Source organism: Lactuca virosa, chromosome 1, assembly GCF_052849685.1.
Source record: "Lactuca virosa cultivar CGN04683 chromosome 1, Lactuca_virosa_CGN04683_v6, whole genome shotgun sequence".
Classification (NCBI taxonomy): Eukaryota; Viridiplantae; Streptophyta; class Magnoliopsida; order Asterales; family Asteraceae; genus Lactuca; species Lactuca virosa.
The window spans coordinates 256803278-256822367 of NC_136426.1; the positions used below are offsets into that span (position 1 = coordinate 256803278).

The 19090-nt window shown below is 45.8% G+C and overlaps 32 non-coding genes and 8 pseudogenes across 32 annotated transcripts; all 40 read right to left on the reverse strand.

Annotated features, from left to right (window-relative positions):
- Nucleotides 1-5716: 5716 nt before the first annotated feature.
- Nucleotides 5717-5836, reverse strand: LOC145151400 (5S ribosomal RNA; annotated as a pseudogene).
- A 220-nt stretch (nucleotides 5837-6056) lies between these two features.
- LOC145151007 (5S ribosomal RNA) lies at nucleotides 6057-6174 on the reverse strand. Its single transcript, XR_013731805.1, has one exon. It is a non-coding gene; the product is annotated as a 5S ribosomal RNA (ribosomal RNA).
- A 220-nt stretch (nucleotides 6175-6394) lies between these two features.
- On the reverse strand, nucleotides 6395-6513 carry LOC145150073 (5S ribosomal RNA). The gene has a single exon (XR_013730902.1). It is a non-coding gene; the product is annotated as a 5S ribosomal RNA (ribosomal RNA).
- A 220-nt stretch (nucleotides 6514-6733) lies between these two features.
- Nucleotides 6734-6852, reverse strand: LOC145151323 (5S ribosomal RNA; annotated as a pseudogene).
- A 221-nt stretch (nucleotides 6853-7073) lies between these two features.
- Nucleotides 7074-7192, reverse strand: LOC145146300 (5S ribosomal RNA). Its single transcript, XR_013727251.1, has one exon. It is a non-coding gene; the product is annotated as a 5S ribosomal RNA (ribosomal RNA).
- Nucleotides 7193-7412: 220 nt separating this feature from the next.
- Nucleotides 7413-7531, reverse strand: LOC145151097 (5S ribosomal RNA). The gene has a single exon (XR_013731889.1). It is a non-coding gene; the product is annotated as a 5S ribosomal RNA (ribosomal RNA).
- A 220-nt stretch (nucleotides 7532-7751) lies between these two features.
- Nucleotides 7752-7869, reverse strand: LOC145151247 (5S ribosomal RNA). Its single transcript, XR_013732008.1, has one exon. It is a non-coding gene; the product is annotated as a 5S ribosomal RNA (ribosomal RNA).
- Nucleotides 7870-8089: 220 nt separating this feature from the next.
- LOC145150887 (5S ribosomal RNA) lies at nucleotides 8090-8208 on the reverse strand. The gene has a single exon (XR_013731696.1). It is a non-coding gene; the product is annotated as a 5S ribosomal RNA (ribosomal RNA).
- A 219-nt stretch (nucleotides 8209-8427) lies between these two features.
- Nucleotides 8428-8547, reverse strand: LOC145151380 (5S ribosomal RNA; annotated as a pseudogene).
- A 220-nt stretch (nucleotides 8548-8767) lies between these two features.
- On the reverse strand, nucleotides 8768-8886 carry LOC145147082 (5S ribosomal RNA). Its single transcript, XR_013727997.1, has one exon. It is a non-coding gene; the product is annotated as a 5S ribosomal RNA (ribosomal RNA).
- Nucleotides 8887-9106: 220 nt separating this feature from the next.
- LOC145150995 (5S ribosomal RNA) lies at nucleotides 9107-9225 on the reverse strand. The gene has a single exon (XR_013731794.1). It is a non-coding gene; the product is annotated as a 5S ribosomal RNA (ribosomal RNA).
- A 220-nt stretch (nucleotides 9226-9445) lies between these two features.
- On the reverse strand, nucleotides 9446-9563 carry LOC145150343 (5S ribosomal RNA). The gene has a single exon (XR_013731161.1). It is a non-coding gene; the product is annotated as a 5S ribosomal RNA (ribosomal RNA).
- Nucleotides 9564-9783: 220 nt separating this feature from the next.
- Nucleotides 9784-9902, reverse strand: LOC145151179 (5S ribosomal RNA). Its single transcript, XR_013731947.1, has one exon. It is a non-coding gene; the product is annotated as a 5S ribosomal RNA (ribosomal RNA).
- Nucleotides 9903-10090: 188 nt separating this feature from the next.
- Nucleotides 10091-10209, reverse strand: LOC145151024 (5S ribosomal RNA). Its single transcript, XR_013731822.1, has one exon. It is a non-coding gene; the product is annotated as a 5S ribosomal RNA (ribosomal RNA).
- Nucleotides 10210-10428: 219 nt separating this feature from the next.
- On the reverse strand, nucleotides 10429-10548 carry LOC145151292 (5S ribosomal RNA; annotated as a pseudogene).
- A 220-nt stretch (nucleotides 10549-10768) lies between these two features.
- On the reverse strand, nucleotides 10769-10887 carry LOC145150479 (5S ribosomal RNA). Its single transcript, XR_013731303.1, has one exon. It is a non-coding gene; the product is annotated as a 5S ribosomal RNA (ribosomal RNA).
- Nucleotides 10888-11107: 220 nt separating this feature from the next.
- Nucleotides 11108-11226, reverse strand: LOC145150996 (5S ribosomal RNA). Its single transcript, XR_013731795.1, has one exon. It is a non-coding gene; the product is annotated as a 5S ribosomal RNA (ribosomal RNA).
- A 220-nt stretch (nucleotides 11227-11446) lies between these two features.
- On the reverse strand, nucleotides 11447-11564 carry LOC145150345 (5S ribosomal RNA). Its single transcript, XR_013731163.1, has one exon. It is a non-coding gene; the product is annotated as a 5S ribosomal RNA (ribosomal RNA).
- Nucleotides 11565-11784: 220 nt separating this feature from the next.
- On the reverse strand, nucleotides 11785-11903 carry LOC145150529 (5S ribosomal RNA). Its single transcript, XR_013731349.1, has one exon. It is a non-coding gene; the product is annotated as a 5S ribosomal RNA (ribosomal RNA).
- A 188-nt stretch (nucleotides 11904-12091) lies between these two features.
- Nucleotides 12092-12210, reverse strand: LOC145151235 (5S ribosomal RNA). Its single transcript, XR_013731998.1, has one exon. It is a non-coding gene; the product is annotated as a 5S ribosomal RNA (ribosomal RNA).
- Nucleotides 12211-12429: 219 nt separating this feature from the next.
- On the reverse strand, nucleotides 12430-12549 carry LOC145151381 (5S ribosomal RNA; annotated as a pseudogene).
- Nucleotides 12550-12768: 219 nt separating this feature from the next.
- Nucleotides 12769-12887, reverse strand: LOC145145825 (5S ribosomal RNA). Its single transcript, XR_013726780.1, has one exon. It is a non-coding gene; the product is annotated as a 5S ribosomal RNA (ribosomal RNA).
- A 220-nt stretch (nucleotides 12888-13107) lies between these two features.
- Nucleotides 13108-13226, reverse strand: LOC145150997 (5S ribosomal RNA). Its single transcript, XR_013731796.1, has one exon. It is a non-coding gene; the product is annotated as a 5S ribosomal RNA (ribosomal RNA).
- A 220-nt stretch (nucleotides 13227-13446) lies between these two features.
- LOC145150592 (5S ribosomal RNA) lies at nucleotides 13447-13564 on the reverse strand. Its single transcript, XR_013731406.1, has one exon. It is a non-coding gene; the product is annotated as a 5S ribosomal RNA (ribosomal RNA).
- A 220-nt stretch (nucleotides 13565-13784) lies between these two features.
- LOC145150530 (5S ribosomal RNA) lies at nucleotides 13785-13903 on the reverse strand. Its single transcript, XR_013731350.1, has one exon. It is a non-coding gene; the product is annotated as a 5S ribosomal RNA (ribosomal RNA).
- Nucleotides 13904-14091: 188 nt separating this feature from the next.
- LOC145151025 (5S ribosomal RNA) lies at nucleotides 14092-14210 on the reverse strand. Its single transcript, XR_013731823.1, has one exon. It is a non-coding gene; the product is annotated as a 5S ribosomal RNA (ribosomal RNA).
- A 219-nt stretch (nucleotides 14211-14429) lies between these two features.
- LOC145151382 (5S ribosomal RNA) lies at nucleotides 14430-14549 on the reverse strand (annotated as a pseudogene).
- A 220-nt stretch (nucleotides 14550-14769) lies between these two features.
- LOC145145826 (5S ribosomal RNA) lies at nucleotides 14770-14888 on the reverse strand. The gene has a single exon (XR_013726781.1). It is a non-coding gene; the product is annotated as a 5S ribosomal RNA (ribosomal RNA).
- Nucleotides 14889-15108: 220 nt separating this feature from the next.
- On the reverse strand, nucleotides 15109-15227 carry LOC145150998 (5S ribosomal RNA). Its single transcript, XR_013731797.1, has one exon. It is a non-coding gene; the product is annotated as a 5S ribosomal RNA (ribosomal RNA).
- A 220-nt stretch (nucleotides 15228-15447) lies between these two features.
- On the reverse strand, nucleotides 15448-15565 carry LOC145150346 (5S ribosomal RNA). The gene has a single exon (XR_013731164.1). It is a non-coding gene; the product is annotated as a 5S ribosomal RNA (ribosomal RNA).
- A 220-nt stretch (nucleotides 15566-15785) lies between these two features.
- LOC145150532 (5S ribosomal RNA) lies at nucleotides 15786-15904 on the reverse strand. Its single transcript, XR_013731352.1, has one exon. It is a non-coding gene; the product is annotated as a 5S ribosomal RNA (ribosomal RNA).
- A 188-nt stretch (nucleotides 15905-16092) lies between these two features.
- Nucleotides 16093-16211, reverse strand: LOC145151026 (5S ribosomal RNA). Its single transcript, XR_013731824.1, has one exon. It is a non-coding gene; the product is annotated as a 5S ribosomal RNA (ribosomal RNA).
- Nucleotides 16212-16430: 219 nt separating this feature from the next.
- Nucleotides 16431-16550, reverse strand: LOC145151384 (5S ribosomal RNA; annotated as a pseudogene).
- Nucleotides 16551-16770: 220 nt separating this feature from the next.
- On the reverse strand, nucleotides 16771-16889 carry LOC145150079 (5S ribosomal RNA). Its single transcript, XR_013730908.1, has one exon. It is a non-coding gene; the product is annotated as a 5S ribosomal RNA (ribosomal RNA).
- Nucleotides 16890-17109: 220 nt separating this feature from the next.
- LOC145150999 (5S ribosomal RNA) lies at nucleotides 17110-17228 on the reverse strand. Its single transcript, XR_013731798.1, has one exon. It is a non-coding gene; the product is annotated as a 5S ribosomal RNA (ribosomal RNA).
- Nucleotides 17229-17448: 220 nt separating this feature from the next.
- On the reverse strand, nucleotides 17449-17566 carry LOC145150593 (5S ribosomal RNA). Its single transcript, XR_013731407.1, has one exon. It is a non-coding gene; the product is annotated as a 5S ribosomal RNA (ribosomal RNA).
- A 220-nt stretch (nucleotides 17567-17786) lies between these two features.
- On the reverse strand, nucleotides 17787-17905 carry LOC145151075 (5S ribosomal RNA). Its single transcript, XR_013731871.1, has one exon. It is a non-coding gene; the product is annotated as a 5S ribosomal RNA (ribosomal RNA).
- A 191-nt stretch (nucleotides 17906-18096) lies between these two features.
- LOC145150898 (5S ribosomal RNA) lies at nucleotides 18097-18215 on the reverse strand. The gene has a single exon (XR_013731705.1). It is a non-coding gene; the product is annotated as a 5S ribosomal RNA (ribosomal RNA).
- A 219-nt stretch (nucleotides 18216-18434) lies between these two features.
- Nucleotides 18435-18554, reverse strand: LOC145151385 (5S ribosomal RNA; annotated as a pseudogene).
- A 220-nt stretch (nucleotides 18555-18774) lies between these two features.
- LOC145147624 (5S ribosomal RNA) lies at nucleotides 18775-18893 on the reverse strand. The gene has a single exon (XR_013728521.1). It is a non-coding gene; the product is annotated as a 5S ribosomal RNA (ribosomal RNA).
- Nucleotides 18894-19090: the final 197 nt, after the last annotated feature.

The window sequence follows — 19090 nt, forward strand, 5'->3', positions numbered from 1 at the left end:
TCATATTCAGAGTTTGCTGACTGAATATATACTTGAGACTCTTGTGGTCGGTATACAATTGACATTTTGTACCAAAGAGGTAATGTCTCCAAAGTTTTAGGGCAAATACCACTGCAGCGAGTTCGAGATCATGAGTGGGATAATTCTTTTCATAATCTTTCAGTTGTCTTGAGGCATAGGCTATCACTTTACCACGTTGCATCAACACACAACCGAGTCCTAATCTTGAAGCATCGCTATATACAGAGAAATCATCATCATCTTCTGGAAGTGATAAGATTGGAGCATGGGTCAAAAGATCTTTTAGAGTCGAGAAAGCTTTTTCTTGGGCTTCACCCCATTCGAACTTCACTTCCTTTCGTGTAAGAATCGTGAGAGGTACGACTATACGAGAAAAATCCTTAATAAATCTCTGGCAATATCCCGCGAGACCCAAGAAACTACGAATTTCGGAAGCATTACGGGGCACTTCCCAATTTTGAATAGCTTCAATTTTAGTAGGATCTACGGATACACCGTCACCAGAAATAACATGGCCGAGAAATTGAACTTGGCGAAGCCAAAATTCACATTTCGAGAATTTAGCATAAAGCTTCTCCTTTCGAAGAAGTTCTAACACCGCACGAATATGAATGGCATGATCAGCTTCAGTCTTGGAATATATTAGAATATCGTCTATGAATACAATGACAGATTTATCGAGCATTGGGCGGCATACCCGATTCATCATATCCATGAATACAGCAGGATCATTCATTAAACCAAACGGCATAACAAGGAATTCGTAATGCCCATATCGAGTACGAAAAGCAGTCTTCGGTACATCCTGCTCGTGAACTTTCAACTGATGATAGCCAGATCTTAGATCAATCTTGGAGAAATAGCTAACACCCTGAAGTTGATCAAATAAATCGTCAATGCGAGGTAGTGGGTATTTGTTCTTGATAGTCACCTTATTCAGCTCACGATAATCAATGCACATCCGCATCGATCCGTCCTTCTTCTTGACAAACAATACCGGAGCACCCCAGGGAGAGGTACTTGGTCGGATAAAGCCTTTGTCAAGTAATTCCTGCAGTTGGATCATCATTTCTTTCATCTCAGCTGGCGCAAGATGATAAAGAGTCTTAGCAATCGGAGCAGCACCAGGCACAAGGTCAATTCGGAATTCTACTTGCCTGTCCGGAGGAAGACCAGGCAATTCTTCGGGAAAAACATTTGGATATTCCTTAGCAATGGGAACATCATTCACCGTTTTCTTATCTTCTTTCGAGACATCGACTGTGTAGGCCAAATAGATAGAACATCCTTTCGATATGAATTTACGGGCTTTAAGGAAAGATATTATTTTTAAGGTTCCTTGTTCACCATAGACATAGATAGGATTCTCCCTTCAATGGGAATACGTACTATCTTTTCATAACACAAAAGGTCTGCGTGGTTCTTCGACAACCAATCCATGCCGAGAATAATGTCAAAGTTGGGCAAGGAGATAGGAATTAGATTAGCAAGAAAATTGTAGCCTTCAATTTCTATAACACAATTCCTATAGACTTTATCGGCAAGTAATGATATACTTCCAGCAGTCTCTACGTGAAAGGGTTGCGCGAGTGCATAGCAAGCAATTTGAAAAGAATGCGCAAATTCATAAGACACAAAAGAATCTGAGGCACCAGAATCAAATAACATGTGAGCAGGTCTAGAGTTAACAAGAAATGTACCCGTCACAACATTCGGGTCCTCGCGTGCCTCTTCTGTGGTGATCTGGAATGCACGACCCTTAGCTTTTGGAACCTCCTCCTTTTTAGTTGGAGTACCCCTTGATTGTTGAACATGAGCTTGACTTTTCGCCGGTTGTTGAACGAAAGCTTGACTTTTCGCCGGTTGTTGAACGGAAGCTTGACTTCCCGTCATCTGACTAGTAAGGGTGGGGCAAAAACGCTTCCTGTGGCCAGTAACACCACATGCAAAGCATGTAACACCTTTCATTGGACACACGGGCCTCTTGTGTCCTACTTCTCCACATCCAAAACAGACCACGGTTCTTTCCTCTAGTCTGCATTCGCCCGGATGATTCTTTCCACAATTTCGACAAGCTGGCGACTGAAGAGAAAAAGATTGTGACCTGCCGCGGCCACGAAAAGCACTCTGAGATTCTACTTGCTTGCTAGGTTCAGATCGAACGAATTGAGTTGGTGGAATAGGGGAAGCAGAAGCAGTCCTTTCAGTACGTGGATGTTTCGGAACAGTAAGAGTGGCACCACGTATTTCTAAGTCATGCTCACGCTTTCGAGCATACTCAACAGCTTTATCAAATGATAGTACTTCCCGATTGGCAACGAAATCGTTAATTTCGTGTCGTAATCCTTCTAAGAATAACTGAATTTTCTCATCTTCAGTTGGAATATACTTTACGGCAAACCGTGCTTTTTGATTGAACTGAGTTTCATACTCATTCACAGTCGTTCCTCCCTGTTTAAGCTCGAGGAATTCTTTCTCCAACCTCCTCCTCATGTCTAGAGGACAGTACTTCTCTAGCACACGAGTTTTGAACATTTCCCAGGATAAATTCTCCTGGTCAAACTTGCTGAGAGCTTCATAGGTTGCTTCCCACCAGACCAAGGCTTCTCCGATGAGCATTGCAGAAGTATAGTTAGCCTTGTCTTCACCATCTACATGAGAAATACGAAACACTTTTTCTGTGTTCTGGATCCAAGTAAGAACAACAATTGGATTAAGAACACCAGAAAACTCTGTAGCACCGCTACTCTTGAAATCTTTAAACGAGGGACGCTTCACCTCTCCTCTCGAATATTCTCCAGTGGCTTTCTCTTTTCCTTTATCACCACTCTTTTTGTGTTCTTCGAGAGTCTGTCGAATAACACCGGTAAGTTTACCCAAGAGTCGCTCCTCACGAGGAGATACTGGAGTATTCACTTCCTCAGGTTGAGGACCTTCACCAACCTCGGGGGTATGGCTACTAACCTGTTCAGCCATTGCTCTGAAATAAGGAGTAATATTGTATTTTAGAATATTAGGGTTTACTATTACCTAATACTTTTATACATATATATTTCCTATGGTTCGTATCCCTATACTTACAATAATTAAGTTCATATATTGAACTTCCAATAGTTTAAGACTAAATACCAATCCGTGGAATTTAGTTCACTTAAACCACTGCTCTGATACCATGATTGAAAGAACCCCTTTCTATACTTTCATATTTCTGAAAGACCCAAACTTTCATATTTGACAATTGTTATTCCGAAACATGCTACATGCATATTCATAAAACAATATTTTATATTGATAAAACGGTTACAAACTACTGGATACAAACCCACTATCTCATAGTGTTATATAGTACATAACTTCCCAGGATTCTATAGATTTATACATATGGGAGTGCAAAATACAATAGTTTCAAACTATTCGAAAATCTTCTATCAATACAATAGTTTCAAACTATTCAAAAATCTGCTACCAGTATATAACTATATTGGATGCTTATCTCCTGCAAATTAGTTAAACATTGAGAGGGGTAAGAGGTGGCGCTTAGTGAGTTCAATAATAGATACAATATAACGTTATACCATATATATATTGTAATATGCCAAAAGCAAAGAGGAACAAGGAACAACAAAGGCATAATGCGAAAAGCTTTCCATATTAATCAATGAGACATAACAAATTCCATACTTGATATAAAATCAATAAAGTTTCAGCACAATTGGCACAGTAAATACTCAAGAATATCATTTTGCTAGAATATTTAGGCTTTCAGCCTTATCTTAGCATACTACCGAAGCCAAAGTGATGCCTATGTCATACACTTCATGGTCAACGGTTCATACCAATACCCAAGTGATGCTTATGTCATACACTTCAAGTCAGAGGTACAACCTTGCTATAAAATAGCAGATACAACAACTCGAGATGATAACATGGAAAAACACATAGCACATATAACACATAACATACAATTGTTCCTATATATTAAACTCACCGAGAAATAACCGGGGGTCAAAATAGTAATTTGGGCAGCACTTCGACTTTAAATATGACTTTCTTCGTTGAAAACCGGGAGTTTTCTTGAAAACCGGGCTCTGCGAAGGTAGAGCTTCGAAATCGAAAAGATAAATTTTTTGGGCTTCTCGGAAATCTCGGGGTGCGCTTCGGGCTTTGGAATAAGTACCGGGGCTTCGGGGAAAGTCGGAATGTAAGAAAATGTTGAAAAGGGGTGAAAAAGACCAAAATTCAAACATGTAACCGGGAGGTCTCGCACCCTTTATATAGGTGCGAGCCTCGGATCCGAAGCGAGGAGAGGAGGGCATGTGTGCGAGGCTCGGAACACGCGGCAGCAGGGCGAAGCTTCGGCCGGAGAGCTGGCTGCTTCGGATTGGGTCGGCAGCTTCGGTCCAATGGGAGGAGGACACGAGGGTCGGATCACGTGTTGCATGCGAGGATCACGTGTGGTATGCGAGGATCACGTGCTTCTTCGGACACCTGTGCGACACGCGTCGCTTCTCGGACATGCCATGCAGCAGCTTCGGACACGTGGCCAACTCCGAGCGAGGGTGACGTGGCAATCACTATTCATGCGAAATTTCTCGAAAAATGTGCCCAATCTTGTAAAATCCATAACTTTCTCATACGGACTCCGTTTTTGACGTTCTTTATATGCACGCGTAGAGAAAATTTTGCTCTACAACTTTCGTTTAGACTTCGTCGGAAAATTTTGACTTTATTTTTATATTATTATTTTTAACAGACCGGGACTGGTAAATCCGTTAAAAATTCACAACTTCTTCATCCGACGTCCGTTTTCGTCAGACTTTTTACCGTTGTACTACTAATGACGAGACCTTCGATTCTCGTTTAGGTTGTGTCGGCTAAAAATCACTCGATCTAAAATTCGAGTTTTTAGCTGTCTACTGCTAAGCTGAAACTTGTAAAAATCATAACTTCCTCATACGAAGTCAGATTTTGGCGTTCTTTTTATCGAACTTCTCGGTTTAACGAATACTACGACTTTCATTTAGATCACTAAGGCTAAAAAGTAGTTTATCAAAAACTCCCTTTTTACGTCATTCGGCACCGTGTCGGTTTTATCGCGGATCTTCGATTGGTCATAACTTCTTCGTTATAACTCGGATTTCGACGAGGTTTTCGCCTACGTGTTTCTAACGAGATTATCTACAACTTTCAACAATAAAATTTTACTTATTTCAAGTTTTATATTTTCGCTAAATTTCACTATTTAGCTTTTAATTGGAATCTCATAAGACTTCCAATAATTTATGAGTGATTCTAAACATAGTTTTACCTTATTTCTAGTAAAAACTATCTGTTAGAACTCAGTACTCAATATCACATAATATTTCATAATATTATTTATATAACACACGATCTCAAAACGTGTATGTTACACAAGCACACTTGACTGCGGAGTTCTGATGGGATCCGGTGCATTAGTGCTGGTATGATCGCACCCGAAATACTTCTCATGCTTATTGTTTTTATGTCTTAAGAGACGCATATCGTGATTACCCTCCGTTCTTTGCCGTGTACGAGGAGTGGGACCCACGTGACCGACCGACTCCGATTGAACAATAGAAAACCCTACAACCATGAACCGGAGACCACGCAAGCATAGAAATAAAGAAAACACTCGTATGTGCATGCTAAAAGTAAAACATCGGGCAGTAAAAAAGGGGTGCAACATAAGGACTTCCCAGGGGGGTCATCCATCCTAGTACTACTCTCGCCCAAGCACACTTAACTGTGGAGTTCTGATGGGATCCGATGCTTTAGTGTCGTTATGATCGCACCCGAAATATTTCTCATGCTTATTGTTTTTATGCCTTACAAGACACAGATCGTGATTACCCTCCGTTCTTTGCCGTGCGCGAGGCGTGGGACCAGCATGACCGACCGGCTCCGATCGAAAAATAGGAAACCCTACAACCATGAACCGGAGATCACGCAAGCATAGAAATAACGACAAAACTCGTACGTGCATGCTAAAAGTTGAACATCGCGCAGTAAAAAAGGAGGTGCAACACGAGGACTACCCAGGGGTCACCCATCCTAGTACTACTCTAGCCCAAGCACGCTTGACTGCGGAGTTCTGATAGGATCCGGTGCATTAGTGCTGGTATGATCGCACCCGAAATACTTCTCATGCTTATTGTTTTTATGTCTTACAAGACGCAGATCGTGATTACCCTCCGTTCTTTGCCGTGCGCGAGGCGTGGGACCAACTTGACCGACCGACTCCGATCGAAAAATAGGAAACCCTACAACCATGAACCGGAGACCACACAACCATAGAAATAACGACAAAACTCGTACGTGCATGCTAAAACTAGAACATCGGGTGGTAACAAAGGGGGTGCAACACGAGGACTTCTCAGGGGGTCACCCATCCTAGTACTACTCTCCCCCAAGCACACTTGACTGCGGAGTTCTGATGGGATCCGGTGCATTAGTGCTGGTATGATCGCACCGGAAATACTTCTCATGCTTATTGTTTTTATGTCTTAAGAGACGCATATCTTGATTACCCTCCGTTCTTTGTCATGCACGAGGAGTGGGACCCACGTGACCGACCGACTCCGATTGAAAAATAGAAAACCCTACAACCATGAACTAGAGACCACGCAAGCATAGAAATAAAGAAAATACTCGTATGTGCATGTTAAAAGTAGAACATCGGACAATAAAAAAGGGGGTGCAACATAAGGACTTCCCAGGGGGTCACCCATGTTAGTACTAATCTCGACCAAGCACGCTTAACTGTGGAGTTCTGATGGGATCCGATGCTTTAGTGTCGGTATGATCGCAGCCGAAATATTTCTCTTGCTTATTATTTTTATGCCTTACAAGACGCAGATCGAGATTACCCTCCGTTCTTTACCGTGCGCGAGGCGTGGGATCAGCGTGACCGACCGGCTCCGATCGAAAAATAGGAAACCCTACAACCATGAACCGGAGAGCACGCAAGTATAGAAATTACGACAAAACTCGTACGTGCATGCTAAAAGTAGAACATCGGGCAGTAAAAAAGGGGGGTGCAATACGAGGACTTCCTAGGGGGTCACCCATCCTAGTACTACTCTCGCCCAAGCACGCTTAACTGCGGAGTTCTGATGGGATTCGGTGCATTAGTGCTGGTATGATCGCACCCGAAATACTTCTCATGCTTGTTGTTTTTATGTCTTACAAGAGGCAGATAGTGATTACCCTCCGTTCTTTTCCGTACGCGACGCGTGGAACCCACGTAACCGACCGACTCCGATCGAAAAATAGGAAACCCTACAACCATGAACCGGAGACCACGTAAGCATAGAAATAACGACAAAACTCGTACGTGCATGATAAAAGTAGAACATCGGGCAGTAAAAAAGGGGGTGCAACACGAGGACTTACCAGGGGGTCACGCAACCTAGTACTACTCTCGCCCTAAAACGCTTAACTGTGGAGTTCTGATGGGATCCGGTGCATTAGTGTCGGTATGATCGCACCCGAAATATTTCTCATGCTTATTGTTTTTATGTCTTACAAGACGCAGATTGTGATTACCCTCCGTTCTTTGCCGTGCGCGAGGTGTGAGACCAACGTGACCGACCGGCTTCGATCGAAAAATAGGAAACCCTACAACCATGAACCGGAGATCACGCAAGCATAGAAATAACGACAAAACTCGTACGTGCATGCTAAAAGTAGAACATCGGGCAGTAAAAAAGGAGGTGCAACACGAGGACTACCCAGGGTTCACCCATCTTAGTACTACTCTCGCCCAAGCACGTTTGACTGCGGAGTTCTGATGGGATCCAGTGCATTAGTACTGGTATGATCGCACCCGAAATACTTCTCATGCTTATTGTTTTTATGTCTTACAAGACGCAGATCGTGATTACCCTCCGTTCTTTGCCGTGCGCGAGGTATGGGACCAACTTGACCGACCGACTCCGATCGAAAAATAGGAAACCCTACAACCATGAACCGGAGACCACGCAACCATAGAAATAACGACAAAACTCGTACGTGCATGCTAAAACTAGAACATCGGGTGGTAAAAAAGGGGGTGCAACACGAGGACTTCTCAGGGGGTCACCCATCCTAGTACTACTCTCTCCCAAGCACACTTGACTGCGGAGTTCTGATGGGATCCGGTTCATTAGTGCTGCTATGATCGCACCCGAAATACTTCTCATGCTTATTGTTTTTATGTCTTAAGAGACGCATATCGTGATTACCCTCCGTTCTTTGCCGTGCACGAGGAGTGGGACCCACGTGACCGACCGACTCCGATTGAACAATAGAAAACCTACAACCATGAACCGGAGACCACGCAAGCATAGAAATAAAGAAAATACTCGTATGTGCATGCTAAAAGTAGAACATCGGGCAGTAAAAAAGGGGGTGCAACATAAGGACTTCCCAGGGGGGTCACCCATCCTAGTACTACTCTCGCCCAAGCACGCTTAGCTGTGGAGTTCTGATGGGATCCGATGCTTTAGTGTTGTTATGATCGCACCTGAAATATTTCTCATGCTTATTGTTTTTGTGCCTTACAAGACGCAGATCGTGATTACCCTCCGTTCTTTGCCGTGCGCGAGGCGTGGGACCAGCGTGACCGACCGGCTCTGATCGAAAAATAGGAAACCCTACAACCATGAACCGGAGACCACGCAAGCATAGAAATAATGACAAAACTCGTACGTGCATGCTAAAAGTAGAACATCGGGCAGTAAAAAAGGAGGTGCAATACGAGGACTTCCCAGGGGGTCACCCATCCTAGTACTACTCTCGCCCAAGCACACGTAACTGCGGAGTTCTGATGGGATCCGGTGCATTAGTGCTGGTATGATCGCACCCAAAATACTTCTCATGCTTGTTGTTTTTATGTCTTACAAGAGGCAGATAGTGATTACCCTCCGTTATTTTCCGTACGCGACGCGTGGAACCCACGTAACCGACCGGCTCCGATCGAAAAATAGGAAACCCTACAACCATGAACCGGAGACCACGTAAGCATAGAAATAACGACAAAACTCGTACGTGCATGATAAAAGTAGAACATCGGGCAATGAAAAAGGGGGTGCAACACGAGGACTTACCAGGGGGTCACCCATCCTAGTACTAATGTCGCCCTAATACGCTTAACTGTGGAGTTCTGATGGGATCCGGTGCATTAGTGTCGGTATGATCGCACCCGAAATATTTCTCATGCTTATTGTTTTTATGTCTTACAAGACGCAGATTGTGATTACCCTCCGTTCTTTTCCGTGCGTGAGGCGTGGGACCAACGTGACCGACCGGCTCCGATCGAAAAATAGGAAACCCTACAACCATGAACCGGAGACCACGCAAGCATAGAAATTACGACAAAACTCGTACGTGCATGCTAAAAGTAGAACATCGGGCAGTAAAAAAGGAGGTGCAACACGAGGACTACCCAGGGGTCACCCATCCTAGTACTACTCTCGCCCAAACACGCTTGACTGCGGAGTTCTGATGGGATCCGGTGCATTAGTGCCGGTATGATCGCACCCGAAATACTTCTCATGCTTATTGTTTTTATGTCTTACAAGACGCAGATCGTGATTACCCTCCGTTCTTTGCCGTGCGCGAGGCGTGGGACCAACTTGACCGACCGACTCCGATCGAAAAATAGGAAACCCTACAACCATGAACCGGAGACCACACAACCATAGAAATAACGACAAAACTCGTACGTGCATACTAAAACTAGAACATCGGGTAGTAAAAAAGGGGGTGCAACACGAGGACTTCTCAGGGGATCACCCAACCTAGTACTACTCTCTCCCAAGCATACTTGACTGCGGAGTTTTGATGGGATCCGGTGCATTAGTGCTGGTATGATCGCACCCGAAATACTTCTCATGCTTATTGTTTTTATGTCTTAAGAGATGTATATCGTGACTACCCTCCGTTCTTTGCCGTGCACGAGGATTGGGACCCACGTGACCGACCGACTCCGATTGAAAAATAGAAAACCCTACAACCATGAACCGGAGACCACACAAGCATAGAAATAAAGAAAATACTTGTATGTGATCCGGTGCAACACGAGGACTTCTCAGGGGGTCACCCATCCTAGTACTACTCTCTCCCAAGCACACTTGACTGCGGAGTTCTGATGGGATCCGGTGCATTAGTGCTGCTATGATCGCACCCGAAATACTTCTCATGGTTATTGTTTTTATGTCTTAAGAGACGCATATCGTGATTACCCTCCGTTCTTTGCCGTGCACGAGGAGTGGGACCCACGTGACCGACCGACTCCGATTGAACAATAGAAAACCTAAAACCATGAACTGGAGACCACGCAAGCATAGAAATAAAGAAAATACTCGTATGTGCATGCTAAAAGTAGAACATCGGGCAGTAAAAAAGGGGGTGCAACATAAGGACTTCCCAGGGGGGTCACCCATCCTAGTACTACTCTCGCCCAAACACGCTTAGCTGTGGAGTTCTGATGGGATCCGATGCTTTAGTGTTGTTATGATCGCACCTGAAATATTTCTCATGCTTATTGTTTTTGTGCCTTACAAGACGCAGATCGTGATTACCCTCCGTTCTTTGCCGTGCGCGAGGCGTGGGACCAGCGTGACCGACCGGCTCCGATCGAAAAATAGGAAACCCTACAACCATGAACCGGAGACCACGCAAGCATAGAAATAATGACAAAACTCGTACGTGCATGCTAAAAGTAGAACATCGGGCAGTAAAAAAGGAGGTGCAATACGAGGAATTCCCAGGGGGTCACCCATCCTAGTACTACTCTCGCCCAAGCACGCGTAACTGCGGAGTTCTGATGGGATCCGGTGCATTAGTGTTGCTATGATCGCACCCGAAATACTTCTCATGCTTATTGTTTTTATGTCTTAAGAGACGCATACCGTGATTACCCTCCGTTCTTTGCCGTGCACGAGGATTGGGACCCATGTGACCGACCGACTCCGATTGAAAAATAGAAAACCCTACAACCATGAACCGGAGACCACGTAAGCATAGAAATAACGACAAAACTCGTACGTGCATGATAAAAGTAGAACATCGGGCAATGAAAAAGGGGGTGCAACACGAGGACTTACCAGGGGGTCACCCATCCTAGTACTAATGTCGCCCTAATACGCTTAACTGTGGAGTTCTGATGGGATCCGGTGCATTAGTGTCGGTATGATCGCACCCGAAATATTTCTCATGCTTATTGTTTTTATGTCTTACAAGACGCAGATTGTGATTACCCTCCGTTCTTTTCCGTGCGTGAGGCGTGGGACCAACGTGACCGACCGGCTCCGATCGAAAAATAGGAAACCCTACAACCATGAACCGGAGACCACGCAAGCATAGAAATTACGACAAAACTCGTACGTGCATGCTAAAAGTAGAACATCGGGCAGTAAAAAAGGAGGTGCAACACGAGGACTACCCAGGGGTCACCCATCCTAGTACTACTCTCGCCCAAACACGCTTGACTGCGGAGTTCTGATGGGATCCGGTGCATTAGTGCCGGTATGATCGCACCCGAAATACTTCTCATGCTTATTGTTTTTATGTCTTACAAGACGCAGATCGTGATTACCCTCCGTTCTTTGCCGTGCGCGAGGCGTGGGACCAACTTGACCGACCGACTCCGATCGAAAAATAGGAAACCCTACAACCATGAACCGGAGACCACACAACCATAGAAATAACGACAAAACTCGTACGTGCATACTAAAACTAGAACATCGGGTAGTAAAAAAGGGGGTGCAACACGAGGACTTCTCAGGGGATCACCCATCCTAGTACTACTCTCTCCCAAGCATACTTGACTGCGGAGTTCTGATGGGATCCGGTGCATTAGTGCTGGTATGATCGCACCCGAAATACTTCTCATGCTTATTGTTTTTATGTCTTAAGAGATGCATATCGTGACTACCCTCCGTTCTTTGCCGTGCACGAGGATTGGGACCCATGTGACCGACCGACTCCGATTGAAAAATAGAAAACCCTACAACCATGAACCGGAGACCACACAAGCATAGAAATAAAGAAAATACTTGTATGTGATCCGGTGCAACACGAGGACTTCTCAGGGGGTCACCCATCCTAGTACTACTCTCTCCCAAGCACACTTGACTGCGGAGTTCTGATGGGATCCGGTGCATTAGTCCTGCTATGATCGCACCCGAAATACTTCTCATGCTTATTGTTTTTATGTCTTAAGAGACGCATATCGTGATTACCCTCCGTTCTTTGCCGTGCACGAGGAGTGGGACCCACGTGACCGACCGACTCCGATTGAACAATAGAAAACCTACAACCATGAACCGGAGACCACGCAAGCATAGAAATAAAGAAAATACTCGTATGTGCATGCTAAAAGTAGAACATCGGGCAGTAAAAAAGGGGGTGCAACATAAGGACTTCCCAGGGGGGTCACCCATCCTAGTACTACTCTCGCCCAAGCACGCTTAGCTGTGGAGTTCTGATGGGATCCGATGCTTTAGTGTTGTTATGATCGCACCTGAAATATTTCTCATGCTTATTGTTTTTGTGCCTTACAAGACGCAGATCGTGATTACCCTCCGTTCTTTGCCGTGCGCGAGGCGTGGGACCAGCGTGACCGACCGGCTCCGATCGAAAAATAGGAAACCCTACAACCATGAACCGGAGACCACGCAAGCATAGAAATAATGACAAAACTCGTACGTGCATGCTAAAAGTAGAACATCGGGCAGTAAAAAGGAGGTGCAATACGAGGACTTCCCAGGGGGTCACCCATCCTAGTACTACTCTCGCCCAAGCACGCGTAACTGCGGAGTTCTGATGGGATCCGGTGCATTAGTGCTGGTATGATCGCACCCAAAATACTTCTCATGCTTGTTGTTTTTATGTCTTACAAGAGGTAGATAGTGATTACCCTCCGTTATTTTCCGTACGCGACGCGTGGAACCCACGTAACCGACCGGCTCCGATCGAAAAAAAGGAAACCCTACAACCATGAACCGGAGACCACGTAAGCATAGAAATAACGACAAAACTCGTACGTGCATGATAAAAGTAGAACATCGGGCAATGAAAAAGGGGGTGCAACACGAGGACTTACCAGGGGGTCACCCATCCTAGTACTAATGTCGCCCTAATACGCTTAACTGTGGAGTTCTGATGGGATCCGGTGCATTAGTGTCGGTATGATCGCACCCGAAATATTTCTCATGCTTATTGTTTTTATGTCTTACAAGACGCAGATTGTGATTACCCTCCGTTCTTTTCCGTGCGTGAGGCGTGGGACCAACGTGACCGACCGGCTCCGATCGAAAAATAGGAAACCCTACAACCATGAACCGGAGACCACGCAAGCATAGAAATTACGACAAAACTCGTACGTGCATGCTAAAAGTAGAACATCGGGCAGTAAAAAAGGAGGTGCAACACGAGGACTACCCAGGGGTCACCCATCCTAGTACTACTCTCGCCCAAACACGCTTGACTGCGGAGTTCTGATGGGATCCGGTGCATTAGTGCCGGTATGATCACACCCGAAATACTTCTCATGCTTATTGTTTTTATGTCTTACAAGACGCAGATCGTGATTACCCTCCGTTCTTTGCCGTGCGCGAGGCGTGGGACCAACTTGACCGACCGACTCCGATCGAAAAACAGGAAACCCTACAACCATGAACCGGAGACTACACAACCATAGAAATAACGACAAAACTCGTACGTGCATACTAAAACTAGAACATCGGGTAGTAAAAAAGGGGGTGCAACACGAGGACTTCTCAGGGGATCACCCATCCTAGTACTACTCTCTCCCAAGCATACTTGACTGCGGAGTTCTGATGGGATCCGGTGCATTAGTGCTGGTATGATCGCACCCGAAATACTTCTCATGCTTATTGTTTTTATGTCTTAAGAGATGCATATCGTGACTACCCTCCGTTCTTTGCCGTGCACGAGGATTGGGACCCACGTGACCGACCGACTCCGATTGAAAAATAGAAAACCCTACAACCATGAACCGGAGACCACACAAGCATAGAAATAAAGAAAATACTTGTATGTGATCCGGTGCAACACGAGGACTTCTCAGGGGGTCACCCATCCTAGTACTACTCTCTCCCAAGCACACTTGACTGCGGAGTTCTGATGGGATCCGGTGCATTAGTGCTGCTATGATCGCACCCGAAATACTTCTCATGCTTATTGTTTTTATGTCTTAAGAGACGCATATCGTGATTACCCTCCATTCTTTGCCGTGCACGAGGAGTGGGACCCACGTGACCGACCGACTCCGATTGAACAATAGAAAACCTACAACCATGAACCGGAGACCACGCAAGCATAGAAATAAAGAAAATACTCGTATGTGCATGCTAAAAGTAGAACATCGGGCAGTAAAAAAGGGGGTGCAACATAAGGACTTCCCAGGGGGGTCACCCATCCTAGTACTACTCTCGCCCAAGCACGCTTAGCTGTGGAGTTCTGATGGGATCCGATGCTTTAGTGTTGTTATGATCGCACCTGAAATATTTCTCATGCTTATTGTTTTTGTGCCTTACAAGACGCAGATCGTGATTACCCTCCGTTCTTTGCCGTGCGCGAGGCGTGGGACCAGCGTGACCGACCGGCTCCGATCGAAAAATAGGAAACCCTACAACCATGAACCGGAGACCACGCAAGCATAGAAATAATGACAAAACTCGTACGTGCATGCTAAAAGTAGAACATCGGGCAGTAAAAAAGGAGGTGCAATACGAGGACTTCCCAGGGGGTCACCCATCCTAGTACTACTCTCGCCCAAGCACGCGTAACTGCGGAGTTCTGATGGGATCCGGTGCATTAGTGCTGGTATGATCGCACCCAAAATACTTCTCATGCTTGTTGTTTTTATGTCTTACAAGAGGCAGATAGTGATTACCCTCCGTTATTTTCCGTACGCGACGCGTGGAACCCACGTAACCGACAGGCTCCGATCGAAAAATAGGAAACCCTACAACCATGAACCGGAGACCACGTAAGCATAGAAATAACGACAAAACTCGTACGTGCATGATAAAAGTAGAACATCGGGCAATGAAAAAGGGGGTGCAACACGAGGACTTACCAGGGGGTCACCCATCCTAGTACTAATGTCGCCCTAATACGCTTAACTGTGGAGTTCTGATGGGATCCGGTGCATTAGTGTCGGTATGATCGCACCCGAAATATTTCTCATGCTTATTGTTTTTATGTCTTACAAGACGCAGATTGTGATTACCCTCCGTTCTTTTCCGTGCGTGAGGCGTGGGACCAACGTGACCGACCGGCTCCGATCGAAAAATAGGAAACCCTACAACCATGAACCGGAGACCACGCAAGCATAGAAATTACGACAAAACTCGTACGTGCATGCTAAAAGTAGAACATCGGGCAGTAAAAAAGGAGGTGCAACACGAGGACTACCCAGGGGTCACCCATCCTAGTACTACTCTCGCCCAAACACGCTTGACTGCGGAGTTCTGATGGGATCCGGTGCATTAGTGCCGGTATGATCGCACCCGAAATACTTCTCATGCTTATTGTTTTTATGTCTTACAAGACGCAGATCGTGATTACCCTCCGTTCTTTGCCGTGCGCGAGGCGTGGGACCAACTTGACCGACCGACTCCGATCGAAAAATAGGAAACCCTACAACCATGAACCGGAGACCACACAACCATAGAAATAACGACAAAACTCGTACGTGCATACTAAAACTAGAACATCGGGTAGTAAAAAAGGGGGTGCAACACGAGGACTTCTCAGGGGATCACCCATCCTAGTACTACTCTCTCCCAAGCATACTTGACTGCGGAGTTCTGATGGGATCCGGTGCATTAGTGCTGGTATGATCGCACCCGAAATACTTCTCATGCTTATTGTTTTTATGTCTTAAGAGATGCATATCGTGACTACCCTCCGTTCTTTGCCGTGCACGAGGATTGGGACCCATGTGACCGACCGACTCCGATTGAAAAATAGAAAACCCTACAACCATGAACCGGAGACCACACAAGCATAGAAATAAAGAAAATACTTGTATGTGATCCGGTGCAACACGAGGACTTCTCAGGGGGTCACCCATCCTAGTACTACTCTCTCCCAAGCACACTTGACTGCGGAGTTCTGATGGGATCCGGTGCATTAGTGCTGCTATGATCGCACCCGAAATACTTCTCATGCTTATTGTTTTTATGTCTTAAGAGACGCATATCGTGATTACCCTCCGTTCTTTGCCGTGCACGAGGAGTGGGACCCACGTGACCGACCGACTCCGATTGAACAATAGAAAACCTACAACCATGAACCGGAGACCACGCAAGCATAGAAATAAAGAAAATACTCGTATGTGCATGCTAAAAGTAGAACATCGGGCAGTAAAAAAGGGGGTGCAACATAAGGACTTCCCAGGGGGGTCACCCATCCTAGTACTACTCTCGCCCAAGCACGCTTAGCTGTGGAGTTCTGATGGGATCCGATGCTTTAGTGTTGTTATGATCGCACCTGAAATATTTCTCATGCTTATTGTTTTTGTGCCTTACAAGACGCAGATCGTGATTACCCTCCGTTCTTTGCCGTGCGCGAGGCGTGGGACCAGCGTGACCGACCGGCTCCGATCGAAAAATAGGAAACCCTACAACCATGAACCGGAGACCACGCAAGCATAGAAATAATGACAAAACTCGTACGTGCATGCTAAAAGTAGAACATCGGGCAGTAAAAAAGGGGGTGCCATACGAGGACTTCCCAGGGGGTCACCCATCCTAGTACTACTCTCGCCCAAGCATGCGTAACTGCAGAGTTCTGATGGGATCCGGTGCATTAGTGCTGGTATGATCGCACCCAAAATACTTCTCATGCTTGTTGTTTTTATGTCTTACAAGAGGCAGATAGTGATTACCCTCCGTTATTTTCCGTACGCGACGCGTGGAACCCACGTAACCAACCGGCTCCGATCGAAAAATAGGAAACCCTACAACCATGAACCGGAGACCACGTAAGCATAGAAATAACGACAAAACTCGTACGTGCATGATAAAAGTAGAACATCGGGCAATGAAAAAGGGGGTGCAACACGAGGACTTACCAGGGGGTCACCCATCCTAGTACTAATGTCGCCCTAATACGCTTAACTGTGGAGTTCTGATGGGATCCGGTGCATTAGTGTCGGTATGATCGCACCCGAAATATTTCTCATGCTTATTGTTTTTATGTCTTACAAGACGCAGATTGTGATTACCCTCCGTTCTTTTCCGTGCGTGAGGCGTGGGACCAACATGACCGACCGGCTCCGATCGAAAAATAGGAAACCCTACAACCATGAACCGGAGACCACGCAAGCATAGAAATTACGACAAAACTCGTACGTGCATGCTAAAAGTAGAACATCGGGCAGTAAAAAAGGAGGTGCAACACGAGGACTACCCAGGGGTCACCCATCCTAGTACTACTCTCGCCCAAACACGCTTGACTGCGGAGTTCTGATGGGATCCGGTGCATTAGTGCCGGTATGATCACACCCGAAATACTTCTCATGCTTATTGTTTTTATGTCTTACAAGACGCAGATCGTGATTACCCTCCGTTCTTTGCCGTGCGCGAGGCGTGGGACCAACTTGACCGACCGACTCCGATCGAAAAATAGGAAACCCTACAACCATGAACCGGAGACCACACAACCATAGAAATAACGACAAAACTCGTACGTGCATACTAAAACTAGAACATCGGGTAGTAAAAAAGGGGGTGCAACACGAGGACTTCTCAGGGGATCACCCATCCTAGTACTACTCTCTCCCAAGCATACTTGACTGCGGAGTTCTGATTGGATCCGGTGCATTAGTGCTGGTATGATCGCACCCGAAATACTTCTCATGCTTATTGTTTTTATGTCTTCTTAAGAGATGCATATCGTGACTACCCTCCGTTCTTTGCCGTGCACGAGGATTGGGACCGACATGACCGACCGACTCCGATTGAAAAATAGAAAACCCTACAACCATGAACCGGAGACCACACAAGCATAGAAATAAAGAAAATACTTGTATGTGATCCGGTGCAACACGAGGACTTCTCAAGGGGTCACCCATCCTAGTACTACTCTCTCCCAAGCACACTTAACTGCGGAGTTCTGATGGGATCCGGTGCATTAGTGCTGCTATGATCGCACCCGAAATACTTCTCATGCTTATTGTTTTTATGTCTTAAGAGACGCATATCGTGATTACCCTCCGTTCTTTGCCGTGCACGAGGAGTGGGACCCACGTGACCGACCGACTCCGATTGAACAATAGAAAACCTACAACCATGAACCGGAGACCACGCAAGCATAGAAATAAAGAAAATACTCGTATGTGCATGCTAAAAGTAGAACATCGGGCAGTAAAAAAGGGGGTGCAACATAAGGACTTCCCAGGGGGGTCACCCATCCTAGTACTACTCTCGCCCAAGCACGCTTAGCTGTGGAGTTCTGATGGGATCCGATGCTTTAGTGTTGTTATGATCGCACCTGAAATATTTCTCATGCTTATTGTTTTTGTGCCTTACAAGACGCAGATCGTGATTACCCTCCGTTCTTTGCCGTGCGCGAGGCGTGGGACTAGCGTGACCGACCGGCTCCGATCGAAAAATAGGAAACCCTACAACCATGAACCGGAGACCACGCAAGCATAGAAATAATGACAAAACTCGTACGTGCATGCTAAAAGTAGAACATCGGGCAGTAAAAAAGGGGGTGCAATACGAGGACTTCCCAGGGGGTCACCCATCCTAGTACTACTCACGCCCAAGCACGCGTAACTGCGGAGTTCTGATGGGGTCCGGTGCATTAGTGCTGGTATGATCGCACCCAAAATACTTCTCATGCTTGTTGTTTTTATGTCTTACAAGAGGCAGATAGTGATTACCCTCCGTTATTTTCCGTACGCGACGCGTGGAACCCACGTAACCGACCGGCTCCGATCGAAAAATAGGAAACCCTACAACCATGAATCGGAGACCACGTAAGCATAGAAATAACGACAAAACTCGTACGTGCATGATAAAAG